At 40.0% G+C, this 15,348-nt stretch overlaps 1 protein-coding gene across 3 annotated transcripts in view; it reads left to right on the top strand.

Moving 5' to 3' along the window:
• Positions 1-15,348, top strand: part of HPSE2 (heparanase 2 (inactive)) — a 782,979-nt gene that overhangs the window by 714,883 nt on the left and 52,748 nt on the right. The gene's annotated exons all lie outside the window — the stretch shown is intronic.

The raw sequence follows: 15,348 nt of genomic DNA, 5'->3' as shown, positions 1-15,348 counted from the left end.
CTCCTGACAACATGTCCAAAGTATGTGAGACGTAGTCTCGCCATCCTTGCTTCTAAGGAGCATTCTGGTTGTACTTCTTCCAAGACCGATTTGTTCATTCTTTTGGTAGTCCATGGATATTCAATATTCTTCATCAAAACCACAATTCAACGGCATCAGTTCTTTGGTCTTCCCGTATTCATCATCCAGCTTTCCAATGCATATGAGGTGATTGAAAACACCATGCTTGAGTCAGGCACACCTTAGTCTTCAAGGTGGCATCTTTGCTTTTCGACACTTTAAAGAGGTCTTTTGCAACAGATTTACCCAATGCAATGCGTCTTTTGATTTCTTGACTGCTGCTTCCATGGGTGTTTATTTAGTAGTGATTTTTTGAAGGTTACTTGCAATGTGGAATCCAAAACTGTATCGATGAACTTTTCATACTCTATTACATTAAAATCCATTGGTCTGTCTTGTAATTTGAATGAATCTTTTACTTATGCATGATTTTGTAACATCATTCATTGGTCATTTGGAAAATATCGGTTTATTGAGCTATACAGATCTTCCAGATGGTGGCATATTTTGGTACAGTGGTTAAGAGCTATGGCTGCTAACCAGAAGATCAGCAGTTCAAATCCACCAGCCACTCCTTGAAAACCCTAGGGTGCAGTTGTACTCTGTACTATAGGGTCGCTAGGAGTCAGAATAGACTCGATGGCAACAGGATTGGTTTTTTTGGGTTTTATCAAAAAATCGCTTCGTTAATATCACTACCAACCTCATCAGAAAGGTCTTTAAGTTTTGGGAATCTGTCAGGCTCACAGAGGTAGATCCAAGTTTACCCAAAATTCTATTTTTTTGCTTGAAAGTTCAAATTTTTATCGTTGGCAACAAATACTGTCAGTTTTTTCCTTGAAGTGACAGGCTCACTTTGTTCACACTGAAGAAAATATCTGCCAAATATCCAAGACTGAGTAACCATAGTTTGCCTATTAACCATTAATTCAAGCAAAAATGATGCAGCATTAAAAAAATAAAATACAAAGCAGCTGGTTTAACTCACAACTCAAGCAATCACAGAAGTGCTTTTCCTCGAGATTATCATTGTATTTTCGAATGCAGTAGAAGTGCTTTATGCATACTTCCCGTTCCATCATGTGGAATATTAAAAAGATGTGTACTCAAAGCTCAAGATTTAATAAAATAAGAAAAATTTACTGCTTCATTAAGGACATGCTTAAGTGAAACTTGCTCTGTTGTTGTTTACCTCAAGTGTGTGGTGGTGAAGAATACAATGATAATACAGTGCCATGGCCCTGATTTGTGCTAAGGCTCCAGCCATTTTACCCTCCACTGCTTTGGTACCATCAGTCCAAATGCCAACATAGTTAACAAGGCAAATAACATCAGTATCATTGTGAAAATAGTTTTGACTTCACAGACCCCTGAAAGGGTCTTGGAAACCCCCTGAGGTTTGCAGACTTCCCTTCAAAAACTGCTGAATTAGACAATCCCTAACAATTCTTCCAGGCTCTATAAATCAATAGTTATATGAAACTGAAGTTCTTGATTTTTACTCAATTCTTGGGTTTTATTCAACATTTTAATCTTTTTATTCAGGTTAACATTTCTGATTAGCATTTAGATTAGTGTTGTACCTTCTCTCATTGAGATTTTCCCATGTACAAGTCTGTATACCTTACTGTGTGGTGTGTGCCTCGCACAAGCCATTACTGATGTGGTTAAATTAAATGTGATTTACAGCCAATTCTTTCAGATTCCTTCTTAACTGCATCCCTGGTGCTATTTGCTCATTCCCATTTGTTTTCACCCAGTCTTAAAAACCTAGAATCTTGAAACTATGAAATGGGAAAGGATCTCAAAAGCAGAGCCAAACTTGATATAGGCCAAAGAAGATGAGATGGAATTTTGGAAGTTCTGAGAATAGTCTCCTTATACTGCCCGAGTCAGGGAAAATAGACCCGGTAATTGCCCCACCACCAGATATTCTGACTTAACTGGTCTGAAATGGGACCTTGCCGTTGGAATTAGTTTAAAAAGCTCTCCAGGTGATTCTACTCTATGTAGTCAGGGCTGAGAACCACTGATCCACAACAGCTTTCTTTTCATATGAGAAAACTGAGGTCCAGAATGTGTAAGTGGCTTACCCAGGTAATACAACTGTCAGGGTGGAGCCTGGAACCCAGATCTCCTACTTCTCCACTCTTTTTCTCCCATAATACTCTGTTAAGGAGGTAGGAAGACTGTTTAAGGGTTCAGGGAGAATAGTGGAAGACAGAGCTAAAAAAAGAGTAAGGGGGGGGGTGTGCCTAAGTGTGAGTAAAACAAAGAAAGTATGAAGATCAAAAAAGAAATAAAAGGCGAAGCGCTTAGGGCAAGGTGTGATGCTAGTGAAAAGTAAACGCGTGGGAGAAAGCGAAGGAAGTGGAGGGAAGGAATGAAAAAGAGAGGTATAGGGCAGAAAGAGCCAGGAACAAAGAAAGAAGATACAAGGAGGGGATTAGAAAAAGGTAGGTGGGAAAGCCACTGAAGTAGAATGCCGCTCTTTTAATAACATGAGTAAAATAAAAATATGATCACATAAACAGCCTTCTTAACATGCCTTTTAAGGAAGGCGAAGCAACATGCCTTGGGATTACCAAGTTGTTACATATTGTGGAATTTATTTGTTAATTAAATGGCTTCACAAGAGAGAGACAAAAACACATTTCAATCACTTCTCCACTTTCCTGAGCCTAGTATTAAGCAATCACCTATTGTTTTCTCCCATGTAACGGGTCACTCTTCTGGTTCTCTGTCTGGTACTGCTACTAGAGAGCCAGACTATGTCACTGGTCAGCTAGGGACAATTTAGACAAGATGTGTCAAAGTAGTTGACATTCACATGGAATCATCTGCTGAAGCCAGGCCAATGTCTTCACTATCCCCACCAATGGGTATGTTCACCCCTTCGTTCATTTGCTGTTCCTTAAGAGCCTGCTCAAACTTTTCACTTTTTCCATTAAGCTAAACAAAGCGGTTCTCTAGAGAATAATTTATGTCCTTTATTCGCAAACACTGATGCAAGATCAGAAGCTGCCTTCATTAAGTAGGATCTAGATCAATTGTTCTCAATCATGACTACATATTTAGAATCACCTGGGGAGCTTTTAAAAATTCCAATTCCCAGGCAGCATTCTAGGCCAATTAAATTGAGGGATGGAGTCCATTTATCAGTATTTTTAAATCCCCCCAGATCATTCCAGTGTACAGCCAAAGTTGAGAACCACTGATTAAGGTCTTCTTAATGAGATAATGCTGAGGGACATTACATAGACCCAGGGAGTAAACAATACGCCTTGTTTGCTCCCAGTTGCCTGGAGGAACTGTTTTAAAATAGTAATAACTACATTCCTAAATCTACTGGTAATATTAGTTAAGCCTAGTTTCAGGAAGGTTCATGATTGTCTGGACCCACAAGAAGATAAATAAAGCCCAGTGGAGGAGGAGGCTAATAGACACTTGACTTTGAGACATCACATTCTCTCCTCACTCTCCACCTACTTCTCTAGCTATACTCCATTCCCCTTTGCAAGCTTGTCTTCCTCTACCCATCCTATAAATGCTGACAAATAAATATGTCTAGTCCATTTCTCTCTCCTAACCTTCGGCTTCCTACTGGTTATCTCTGATGGGGTGCTTCACAAGCATGTCCAAAAGTAAACTTGTCTCCATTTTCCTGCCCCTCCACTCCTTGCCATAAAATTGAATTTCCTGCTGTGTCTGTATCTAAATGAATGGTAACACCATCCACCCAATTGCCTGTGCTAGAAACCTTGACCTACTCCTTCACCTCACTCCCCAAGTCTCCTTAACTTGTCTCTACCCTTCAGTCATATCTCTTTTCAATCGGTTTTCTACATTGCAGCCAAAGTGGTTTTCTAAAACACGAAGCTTGTTATCTCCTGCTTAAAATCCTTTTATTTAGTGCCTCTGAAATGAAATTTAGATCCGTTAAAATTGTCCAAGTGACCTGTATGATTTGGTCTCTACCATCTATTTTTTTCGCACTCTGTGCTCCAGCCAAACTGAATTTCTTTTAGTTCCTTGAATGTGGTTTATTTCTTTCTCATCTGAGTAAACTCTATTGTGTTTATTGCTATGATCCTAGTGCCTACCATAGTACTTGATACAGAATAGGCATGCAAGAAATACTTGTGACGTATGTGCATGCGTGAGTAAGTTTTCTGGCATTTAAAGCCTTAGATGTTCTTATCCCAGAAAATGAGCGAATTCTCCAGCACTCATCTGTTGATTCAGAGATATAATACTTCTCTTACCCTACCTGACTCTAGTCTCTGTTTTTCTCGACCTGAGTTCAGCAAACCTGACTCTAGTCCCTTGTGCTATTGACCTCAACTCCTGGTGTTTCATTACCAACCCTGACCTACCCTTTCTTCCCCTTGTCTGTACCCACATTAATTTCTACTTAATTCTGCCTTAATAGTTCAGTAGGAAGGACTATCAGTATTCTTTGTTCACATCAGAAGCTTTCTCTCTTTCTAGCATCACCTCGATGGTTGCAACCTGACCTTCTTCAGCAGTTCTGTTTGAGTTCTCCACTAACCCAAAGGAAGTTCATCAAACATAAAGAAATAGTTATGTCTGAAATGATATTTCATATGATAAACTGAGAATACCCTTTCAGCTCTGCCTTGGCTGTGGTTCTCATTGAGCCTTTGCTTTTGTAACAAATGGGACTTTTCTGTTGTCAGTTTTGGCTGAGGCCCCAAACTGATGTGGAAAGGGCCTACACTTAAAGAAGGGTTAGAGTAAGACCATCTATGCAGGACTTACTAAGGGGTTGCCCCAAACCAGATGAGCCTCTTTGCCCATATCCTGCCTACATAGAAAAGGAGACTGGGACTTTGATGAGAGAGAAGATTGGTAAGTAAGACTGTGTGCGAAAAGAGTTGTATCAGCCTGGAGGTAGGGATGGGAGGGAGGTTCTTCCTCCCCATCCCAAGCCAAGTTGAGAGGACTCCTCAGCACCAGAGCACTATAGGAAAGTGTGAGGAGAGTTCTTGGGAGTACTTGACATATGTCCCCTGGAATTTGGCAGGCACAGAGCCCACTGCCTCATTCTCACCCAGAAAGTTCTATTGTAGTGGTGGCTGGAGCTGTCCTAACAATTGAATGAGGTGAGAGCTGTTGTATTATCAAGTTACATCTCTGCTGAGGGTGGAGCAAGGGTACTAAGGTAGACACCACAGAAGGTAACCAAGGTTCAGTTGTCTTAAAAGAATCCCACCCTAGTAGAAAAGAGTTGTGAGAGAGAATATCATCAGTATAGAAGCTTAGAGGAGTTTTAAGTGGTCAGTCAGAGAGTATATTACCTGCACAAGAAAGCATTATAACACAGAGGTTCCCAGCAGGAGAATATGGGAAGAACCCACAAAATGTTCCACAAGACAAGAGGCCATAATTTGGTCATCTGCCTCAGAGGAGGCACCAAAGTCAGATTATAATAACACCAGTCAATAAGGCAATTTTACTCCCATTATACATTTTGTCTTTCCCTCTTCTGTTTCAGAAATCAGTGCGAAGAGGATTAAACAAAAAACATATATCCCTTCCCCCCACTACAGGTTTCTAATTTATATCAAGCCTAAAATGGTCAGGATATGAATTGAATTGGATGAAAAACTGAAGTTTTGATGTAAGATTGGACTGGACTTTTGAATACCTGAAAACAAAATTATTCATTAATAGCTAAAAGCTAAGAAATCAGCTTTGAGTTGACATTCAGGGGTAAGAAGGTAGGTTTAAAAGGCAGTGGTTAAAAAAAAAAATAGTTGTTTTCCATGTGTACCCTACCAAGTTGAACCCTTTCAATAAACCAGTTAAACTTGTACTCCTAATCTAAGAGTGAGCTGGGGTGGGGGTGGGGTTGTCACGAGGAACCTCACATATGTAATAAGCTTAGGAGGTAACATGCTAACTTTTTATCAAACATTCTAGTACTTATATCTCAAATTAAGGGAGTTTCCTTAAAAAAGAGTCAACTCAGAGGACCCTGCAGTTCTTTTACTGATGTTGCCTTTGCTTGAAATATCTGTGAAGCATCTCTTCAGGGATTGCTTTTTGAGTTTATGGCATATTCTTTGGTATCTTATCAGTAGCAAATCTGTATCCTTTAGTAGTAGGCTAGATTTTTTGAAATGGCAAAAAAAAAAAAGTAACTTTTTGGAGCCAACACTAATGAATAAAGTAGAAATTAAACTGGGAGATTTCACTTGGGGTGAAAAAAAAAATCCCAGGTTATGACTATGAAGTAGATGGGAGTAGTTTTCTTCCACGACTTTTGCTGGCTCAAAAGACAATCCCAATTTAAATGTCCAAACTGTCATGAGTCATGGCAGTGCTATCTGAAGCACTGAGCTGGAAAGAACTTTAAAATATCGGATTAATCTCAATCTCTAGGTAGGACTGCATACAAATTGTTCGAAACAGGTAATAGTTGTCAGATCTTCAAAGCAGATGCCACCCATCCTTCAGTATCATGGTTTGTAGCAGTCCTAATTGTGAAGACCTGGCATTTAAAGCCTTATGTCTCAACCTTATTTCTCTTACTTTTTAAACTATGAATTTCATCTTATCCTGAAAGACTAAGTCATCTCCCAACCTCCTTTTCTTCAGACAAAACAACAAGCACAATTGTTGGACACCAACAAAAAAGTCTGGTTAATTGCTCTCTGAGGACCAAGTGAAACTGTTTCACATCATTAGAAAAAAATGAAAATGGTCATTTTGAAATTCAGAATGACTATTAATGACCAACAAAATCAGGATGTTCTCCATCTGCGTTTAAAGTTCCTGCGAAAGGCTTCTCACATTCGCTTTCATTGTTCTGTCCAATTTTGAAATTTCCAGATCCTACCGAAGTCTGCTGGACAGCTTTCTAACTCCCTCCATTCCTCAGAGTGAGCAATATTCCCTGAACTATCCGAGGCCTTTATGTCTTGCTTCAAGAAGTAGCCTTCCAATTCCTTTGCTGACCCTGTGATCTAAGAATTTCTCCCCATCTTGAATACCAATCAGAAACACCTCTAAAAAAAATCAGACCCTAATTTCATCAAAGAGTTAACTGGTGTTTGGAACTATGCAGGTCTATTCAATATAAAAAACATATGTTTAAAATTGACATTTGGACCAATTTTTGCATCCATTAGATCCCAGATTTAGAAGAATTGCATGTGATTAACATTACGAAACATAAACACTGTGTTCCAATTACTCAAAAGAAAGCCAGGAAATTTTGTATTAAGGCATTATTATATCTTCAGAATGTCCCATTGTGACTCCCATAAATACCTCCAAAAGCCTATCTTCTTCTATAAAATTCTACTTTACACTGTTTGAGCCTCAAATTATGGTGATGCTTCTTGACATCACAACTGCTTCATTTGTAGCCCTAGACCATTTGCTGAAATCTCTGCTGCCCATACTGCCCTTGAATGCATCCAGCTTTATAGCAATCAAAGCCAGACAACCACTGGAAAAGGGTTGAGATCCATACACTCAGAGCATCGCAATTGGAAGGGATTGCAGAGATCTTCCCATCCCTACAAATGAGGATATTGAGGCTCCAGGAGAGGAATACTGGTCCTAGATCCTCAGTGGATATCAAGATATCAAGAAAGCAGAGTAAGTCCAGAGTATCTGCTGAAATAAAAATGGACTCAGATCCATGAAAGGGAAGGACTCTCTCAACAGGTCATCCCTCCTCCCTGAGAATCAGTAAGGCCAGAAGCAATGAAGGTCAAAGTAGACCAGAGTTTTGAACCAGGTTCAGTTTAGGGCTTTGAACAGGTTTGTCTGGTTTGAACCCCTGATGAGAATTTGCATTTCCACCCAGGATATACTGAATCAGAATCTAACAAGACCCTGGGTGATTATTATGTATACATCTACAGTTTAACAAGATTTCCAGGTGATTCTTATATATATATCTACATTTCAACAAGATCCTCAGGTGATTCTTATGTGTACATCTACAGTTTAACAAGAGCCCCAGGTGACGCCAGGTACACAAGGGGCGGCGGGGGGCTGCCATCTACACATAAGAATCACCTGGGGATCTTGTTAAAATGTAGATTCTGATTCAGTATATCTGGGGTGGAAATGCAAAGGATTCACAGCAGGGGTCAAATCGGACAAACCTGTTCAAAGCCTTCAAATAGGCAAAGCAGAGGGAAGCTCTTCCAGGATCTGCAGTCTATTCTCTGAATCCCAGAGACAGAAAAGGCTATTGTTTCCACCCTCTAAAAGGTAAGATGATAGACTAGAATCAACTGATGAGACCTGGGAAAAACCTTTTGAGATAGTCTTCTATGCCTTTATTTACAGAAAAGGAAACTGAGGTTGTCTAATATCATGAAGATTATTAGTGACAGACTTGGACTAAAAATGTCCCTTCAACTCCACTCTGATCTTCTTTCCATTATGCCACCGGAGCTAACATTATTGAGTGCTTATTATGTGTGAAGCACTATAGTAAATGTTTTACCCAAAATATATCATTTATCCTCTCAGCAACTCCTTGAGGTAGGCATTTTTATCATCTCCATTTTTTTCAGATAAGTAAACTGATGCAAAGAGTAATTAAGGTGCATGCATAAAGCAGAGACAGGATTCAGACCCAGGCTGACTCAAGAGTTAGTGAGCTTACCATTCCACACTCCCGTTAGAGGAAGAGGTGGTTAAAGACTTCTGTGCTGATTACTGTGTTACAAATGAACCCTCAGGAGATCTGACATACTTTCTCCTCCATTTTTGAAGCTCTGTACCGCATAATTCTGGGGAGGTACTGAAGGGAGGATATCATTCGAACCCTATAAATAAGGTATCATTTTACTAAACAAATACTAGAGACTCCCAACATATAGGAAAGAGGAGAGCTTTCTTCCCCCAAGCTCTCAAATCCCTGAAGAGTTACTCAGCCATAGAAATAGATCAGGGGTCTGCCATGTTGAAAGGCAAACGTTATATATGAAAAACAAAGTGAAAATATGAGGACTTTCTAGGGCTAATTCACCTAAGAAACACTTTTACTTAGCTTAAGTATCAATAGAAAAATAATAACTAATAGTTATTGAGTGCTCATTTCTCACAACAACCCTATGAGTTTAAGTAGCAGTATTACTATCCCCATTTATGGATGAGGAAAATAGAGGCACAGAGAGATAAAGTAACTTGCTAAGTGTCACCAGTTGAGAGTCAGATGGTAGAGTAGAAGCTCAAAGTCATTAGAAGGCTTTCTGTGCTGTACTTGCACCTGAGATATCCAGAAAAATCACTGCTCCATTTCCTGTGTTACAGAGGATAAGTAAAGAAAGCCCACATGTCTGGTAAGGCTGATGTGTAGGTACATGTGGGAAGATGAGATGGGTAAGATTGAGGTTGTTGTCCTACATTTGAGAAACTGGACATCTTTCCATAAAGATTTTAGTCTATGACTACTAATCATGAGTACCCCCTTTTTAAACCTGAATGTGTACTAAAGTTGTTTATATACCAGGCCCAGAATAAAATAGATCACAGCAGCAGCTACAAACTTAGGAAGCTGACAAGTACTCCTGGAGGACAGGGACTGCAGTTAGAAAGATCTGATGCCACTTGATGGCACTAAATAAAAGCTTGGAAATATACTGTTTCTCTATCTCCCTCTCCCCGACTCCCGTGACACAAAAGGGCACCACAGTATCAGCAGAGACACTAGTATTCTCTATTTCTCAAATCCCAGACTTCTGGTTCTAGAGCTCCTCCCCCATTCTCTTCCTGTGGCCAGGTGAAATGGCACCCTCTCTTTGAAATCTTCCCTAATTTCTCCCATCATAATTACTTGTCCCTACCTCTGTACTCCTTGTACTTCCATGTATTTGGATTTTACCTCTTACTGCTTTTGATCTTCTCTGGTAGCCACTGAACATATCTGTCTCCTCCAATGGAGTACAAACTATTGAGGGTGGCGACCAAGGTTTTCACATTCGTTTTCTTCAAGGTCCACAGCATAGTACCTGGCACTTAGCGTATATTCACTTAATTTGGGAGGAAGATAGGGAAGAAGAAAGTAAGACAGGAAATAACAGAAGAAATGAATGATTAACATATCAGAGCTGTTCTCCACAAGGCCCAGAGAACCCGTTCTTTGGTAATGGTGATGGGCTTCACCGAACTCTCCCTCTGCTGACTCCCTAGTCTTCTTCAGGAGGTCACAACTGGGAGGGTTGGGGGGATGCTGATAATGGATGCGAATGTAGGGATGCATCCTCTCCCACATCAGACACCCAGGGATGCATTACCCAGTAAGCAAGGTCAGCACATGCTGAGGGCATCAACAAAACAGGGGCACCAGTTGTCCAAAGCAAAGGCTCATAGGTGCCAAGCAGACAGGACACAAGGAAAAGCAAGTGCCACAGTGGAAGGGAATTGGCAGGGCATTAAATGAAACTGATACCAGCTCCAGTGAGTGAGAATGTGCTGGAGTATTCTTTTTGTAGAAAATGTGGAATATAGTAAAATCTTAGTACCCCGCGTGCACTAAAGCTTTTAGAATTAAGCTCATCTCATTCTGCTAAAATGGCATACACCACTTTTGCATTCAATCGCTAATATTATATAGTCGTATTTAAAAAGAAGTTATATCATGAGTAGCTAAGACACACACACACATATATACATATGTATGTATATACGTACATGCATATATATATTAAAACAAAAACAAAAAAACCCATTGCTGTTGAGTCAGTTCCAACTCATAGCGACCCTATAGGACAGAGTAGAACTACCCCATAGAGTTTCCAAGGAGCGCCTGGTGGATTTGAACTGCCAACCTTTTGGTTAGCAGCTGTAGCTCCTAACTACTGTGCCACCAGGGCTTCCTCTGGAGAAGGGATCCAGAAATCTGGATTTTAACAAGCTTTCCAGGTGATTCTTAAAGCACCCTAAAGTTTGAGAAGCACCAACAGATTTAAATTCCTCCAAGTGAGTAATAGAACACACAAGTGCACACAAGTACTGGGCTAAGTACCTTCGAGACAGAGAGAGCACATACCCTATCCCACCCCAACCCCCATGTACATACACCCTCCTCCATTACGTCTGTCTATAAATACAAACGAAACAGCTAGAAGGAAACCAAAAAACGCCGGTGGGCACCCATTTGGTCTGCAGGTTTTTCAAATTAGACAAAATCCTGTAAATTGGGGGGATCAAGGAAATCTGTGCCAGATGCATCAGTGATGACTCTACTCATCTAAGCACTTTATAACTAAAGGCAACTCCATCTAATTACTATTAGCAGAGGAGCAATGGGAATGATTCCTGGTTCACAGTTTTTAATTATAAAATTTTATAAAGAGGCTAAATTTACTCTAGTAGATGAATTTTCCTAACTGCCAGATTGGACTTTTAAAGCTCAAAAGCTTTCTATGACTCACTAGTTCCCAGCCAGTTAAACGCAGTCTAATTGTTCTAGCATACAAAGTTCTCCCTGGTCTGGCTACAAATCTACTTTTTCTAACTGTTGCATTGAACATAGCTATTTGTGGCCACCCCAAGTTATTATTTAGAACACAGCAGGGCATGTCTCTATTAATTAATTTAAAAGGTTACTTACACGTCTCACTTACCCCAATAGCTCCTAGCAAGGAGGGCACAGTAGACCTTGGAGCAGGCAGAACAGTGCCTTGCAGATAGGAGGAACACAGTACATGTCTAAGTGTCTATTGATTAATATATGTTTTCATTTTTAATTTTAACAAGATGTTTTAATTATAAAAGTAACATAATTATGGTAAGCACTACATGAGAGGATAAAAGAGTCCCTCTTAACAGAAGTATAAGCTATTACAGCTTCTTGTGTTCATTTCAAAAACTGTCTATGCATATGCAATAATATATTTATGTGTGGATAAATGTTTTTAAATATAGCGTTCTGCAGTTTGCCTTTTTTCATTTAATACATCTTAAAAAGCTTACTATATCTGTTCAAATAGATTCACCTTTTAGTATTCTATAGATATGTCATCATTTATGTAAACTTTCATTTATTAATAGATATTTACATTATTTACATTTTTGCTATTATAACAATGCTATAACAATCATTCTTGTATTCATTCAGTGCTCATCAGTACTTATTGCTCTTCTTTGTGTGAGGTACTGTGCTCTTCTTTGTGTGAGGTACTGTGCAAGAGGCTAGATATACATAGCTGAATAATGATCCCTGTCTTGTGGAGCTTACAATCTAGCAGCAGAAATAAACAAGGAACTCAATATATAATTATAAACTGTGGTAAGGGCTATGAGGGAAGGAAAGTGTGCCACAATAAGTAACAGGGAACACCAACCTGAACAGCATAGCTGGGAAAGGACTTTTTGAGAAGCTGATATTTAAACTGATGCCCAAAGGAAGGTAGAGCACTCCAGGCATAGGGAACAGCATTTGCAAAGGGGTCTCCATGAGTCAGAATCAACTCAATGGCAACTAACGACAGTAACAACAAGATGGGAAAGAACTTGACATTTTCAAGGAATGGAAAAGAGGCCAATGTGGCTGAAAGGTGGTGAATGCGGTATAGTGGCCTGAAGTGACATTAGAGAGGTAGGCAGAGACCAATCATACAAGATCTTGCAAGCCATGGTAAGGAGTTTGCCTTTTCTCTGAAGTGTTATGGGAAACCACTGGAGAATTCTATTCAGAGGAGTAATATCATCAGATTGACATGTTTGTTTAAAGATTACTCAGATACTCTATGGAGAACAGATTGGAATGGGGCTAGGGTAGTGTGACACCAGGTAAAAAACTATTTCAATAGTCCAGACAAGAGATGATGATGGTTTGGGCTAGAGCTATAGAGATAGACAGGTTCAAAATATATTTAGAAGGTTGAACTGACATAAATAACAGGAGTGGGTGTGAAGATTGAAGAAGAGAGACCTGGACAACTAAGGAGTGGTGGGGCCTTTTATTGACATGAGGAAGACTGGGAGAAGATTAAGTTTGTAGGGAGAAGAAGAATCAAGGATCCACTTTGAACATATTGTTTGAGATGCTTGTGAGATAGCCAAGTGGAATATTAAGAATTCAGTTTAATCACAAGTCTGGAGCTCGAGAGATGTTTGGGCTAAAGATAAAAATGTGTCAGCATATCTAAAGCTAAGGGAAAGTTTGAGGGATTGACAGCAGGAGAGAAACAGGACGAGAGATGCCAGTCACAGAGACGAACCTTCCTTAGGAGGAACAGCGCTTCCTACTTGTACAGGAAGAAAGAGTACAGAGGCAACAGTCCATAGGTGGGGTGGTGGGAAGATAAGGGAGCTCCCAAACCATGGTTTTTTGTACTTGAAGCATAAGACAAGGTCATTGACTGAGAAGAAGGGAAGTGAGTGGAGAGGAGGATTTGAGGAGAGAGAAGTGTACGAAATAGTCTGCTCAGCGATTAGAAAAGCAAGCTCAAGGAAGAAACTAGAGAAACACTATAGGATTACTGGTTGTGTTGAGAGCCCACTTGAGGTTTGAAACCATGTTTAAAGTGAAACCTGTTTGCCTGATCATATGCTTTCCTGAAGCTGCTTGGGTACAAGAATGGAGAAGATGGGTGCTTAAGGATGTCTTTGTCTATGTTTATAAGTCTCTAGTAAAAAAAAATGCCTAGAAATGAAATTACTGAGTCAAAGGGTATATACATTTTAAATGTTGATAGATACCACTGTCAGTATTTACAGATTTAAGTGGGAAAATGAAAACCAGTTTTCATCTCTGTTAGTCTATTTCAAAACAACAGAAATAAAAAATTAACTAGATAATAGTATTATTAAGACCAATAAGTCAGAAGTTTCAAAATAGACAGAAAAGTTTAATGCAATTTAAAGATTGAAATAGAAAATTTACTTGCATAATTCATCTTGTGTCTGTGTGAAGTTGTCGCTGCATGTGTGTTGTTTGAGTAAGGGGCTTAGGGTAAGGGTGTGTGTGTGTGTGTGGGTGTGGGTGTGTGTGTGTGTGTGTGTGTTTGAAAATGGAAAGTGACCTACCTTACCCCAGATGGACCCAAAGACATCAGGATCAAGCCCAGAGTGTACCATAAATGGTTTGTGGTTATGACCACTGATTTTTCACAACGTCTCCCCACTGTGCAAGTCTCTGTCAGGAAAATAGAGTGGTTTGGCTAGAGATGACTAGGATTTGCTATGAGTGTGGTGAAACTGTCAGATTTATATGGCTTTTTCTCTTGAAAATATATAGCCTTCCTTTTTCATTCGCAGTAACTATAAAGCCGATTCCAGGCTGATGCTTCCCAATCACTTGGCTCTGGCTCCCCGTGTTCTAATGAATGCACAGCACATCCCGCAGAAGGACAGCACTCCCAGCTGACACATCAGATAGGAAACACAGAAAGATTTGGGCCTGAGAGTCTTTCTGGGTGTCCATGTTTCTGTAGCTCTCTCCTTTCACTTACCAGTCAAGGTTATTATAACTAATTGAGTGTCTGTTCTCCACTGGCTCTCATGGTTTGATCTGCACACACTTAGCTTCACTGATGGAATCACCATGTGGCCTAAGGAATGAGCACTGATCAAAGTACTGTCCATCCTCTTGCTCTCCCACTCTTTTTTTTGAATTCAGTTCTGCCTCTGGAAATGTCCTCTGAAACTCACATCATATGCTTTCTTGATAAAATGACATGACTCAGAGAGTGTGTCTAGAATTATATCTCATAAAGCTCAGCTTTCACAACTTAAGTGTGTTTGAACCTAAGCCAGTCAAATGAACTAAAAACTGGCCGGAGGAAGGCAAACACGGAGAATGATGAGTGACTCTGGGCTGCACTAGGGGGAGCCTGCTGGGAGGCTGTCAGGGATGAGAAGCCATTTAATTGTTGTCTCTCTCATCTTCATTCATGATCTAAAAGACAGATGTTAAAGTCACCTTAATGAGAATGCAGGCAACACTAAATTTGGAGGCATTCACCAAGGCATAGGAAATGTAGGTGGAAAAAAAATTATTCTTGCCACTGCTGTAAGAGAAGGTTCATAGGTTTAGAGAGCACCTGACTATGCGTGATGTCCACCTGCCCCACCTCTGAAGAGCCTCAGATAAGTAGCTTGGGAGCTTGAAAATATAGTTTTTTTGTCCAGCTCTGTGGCTGTAGATACCCTCCCTAGGAGTGGCCATAGCATTCAGAGGTCTAGTTTTGAAATATGCTGGGCACTGCAGTGCATCGTGACAGGAAATGATTTGGATATTCAAATATTTACTGAGTGCCACATTGTGCCATTGCTGTTGAATCGATT

This window comes from Trichechus manatus, unplaced genomic scaffold, assembly GCF_000243295.1.
Source record: "Trichechus manatus latirostris isolate Lorelei unplaced genomic scaffold, TriManLat1.0 scaffold00007, whole genome shotgun sequence".
Taxonomy (NCBI): Eukaryota; Metazoa; Chordata; class Mammalia; order Sirenia; family Trichechidae; genus Trichechus; species Trichechus manatus.
This window is presented reverse-complemented; position numbering and strand designations above follow the sequence as displayed.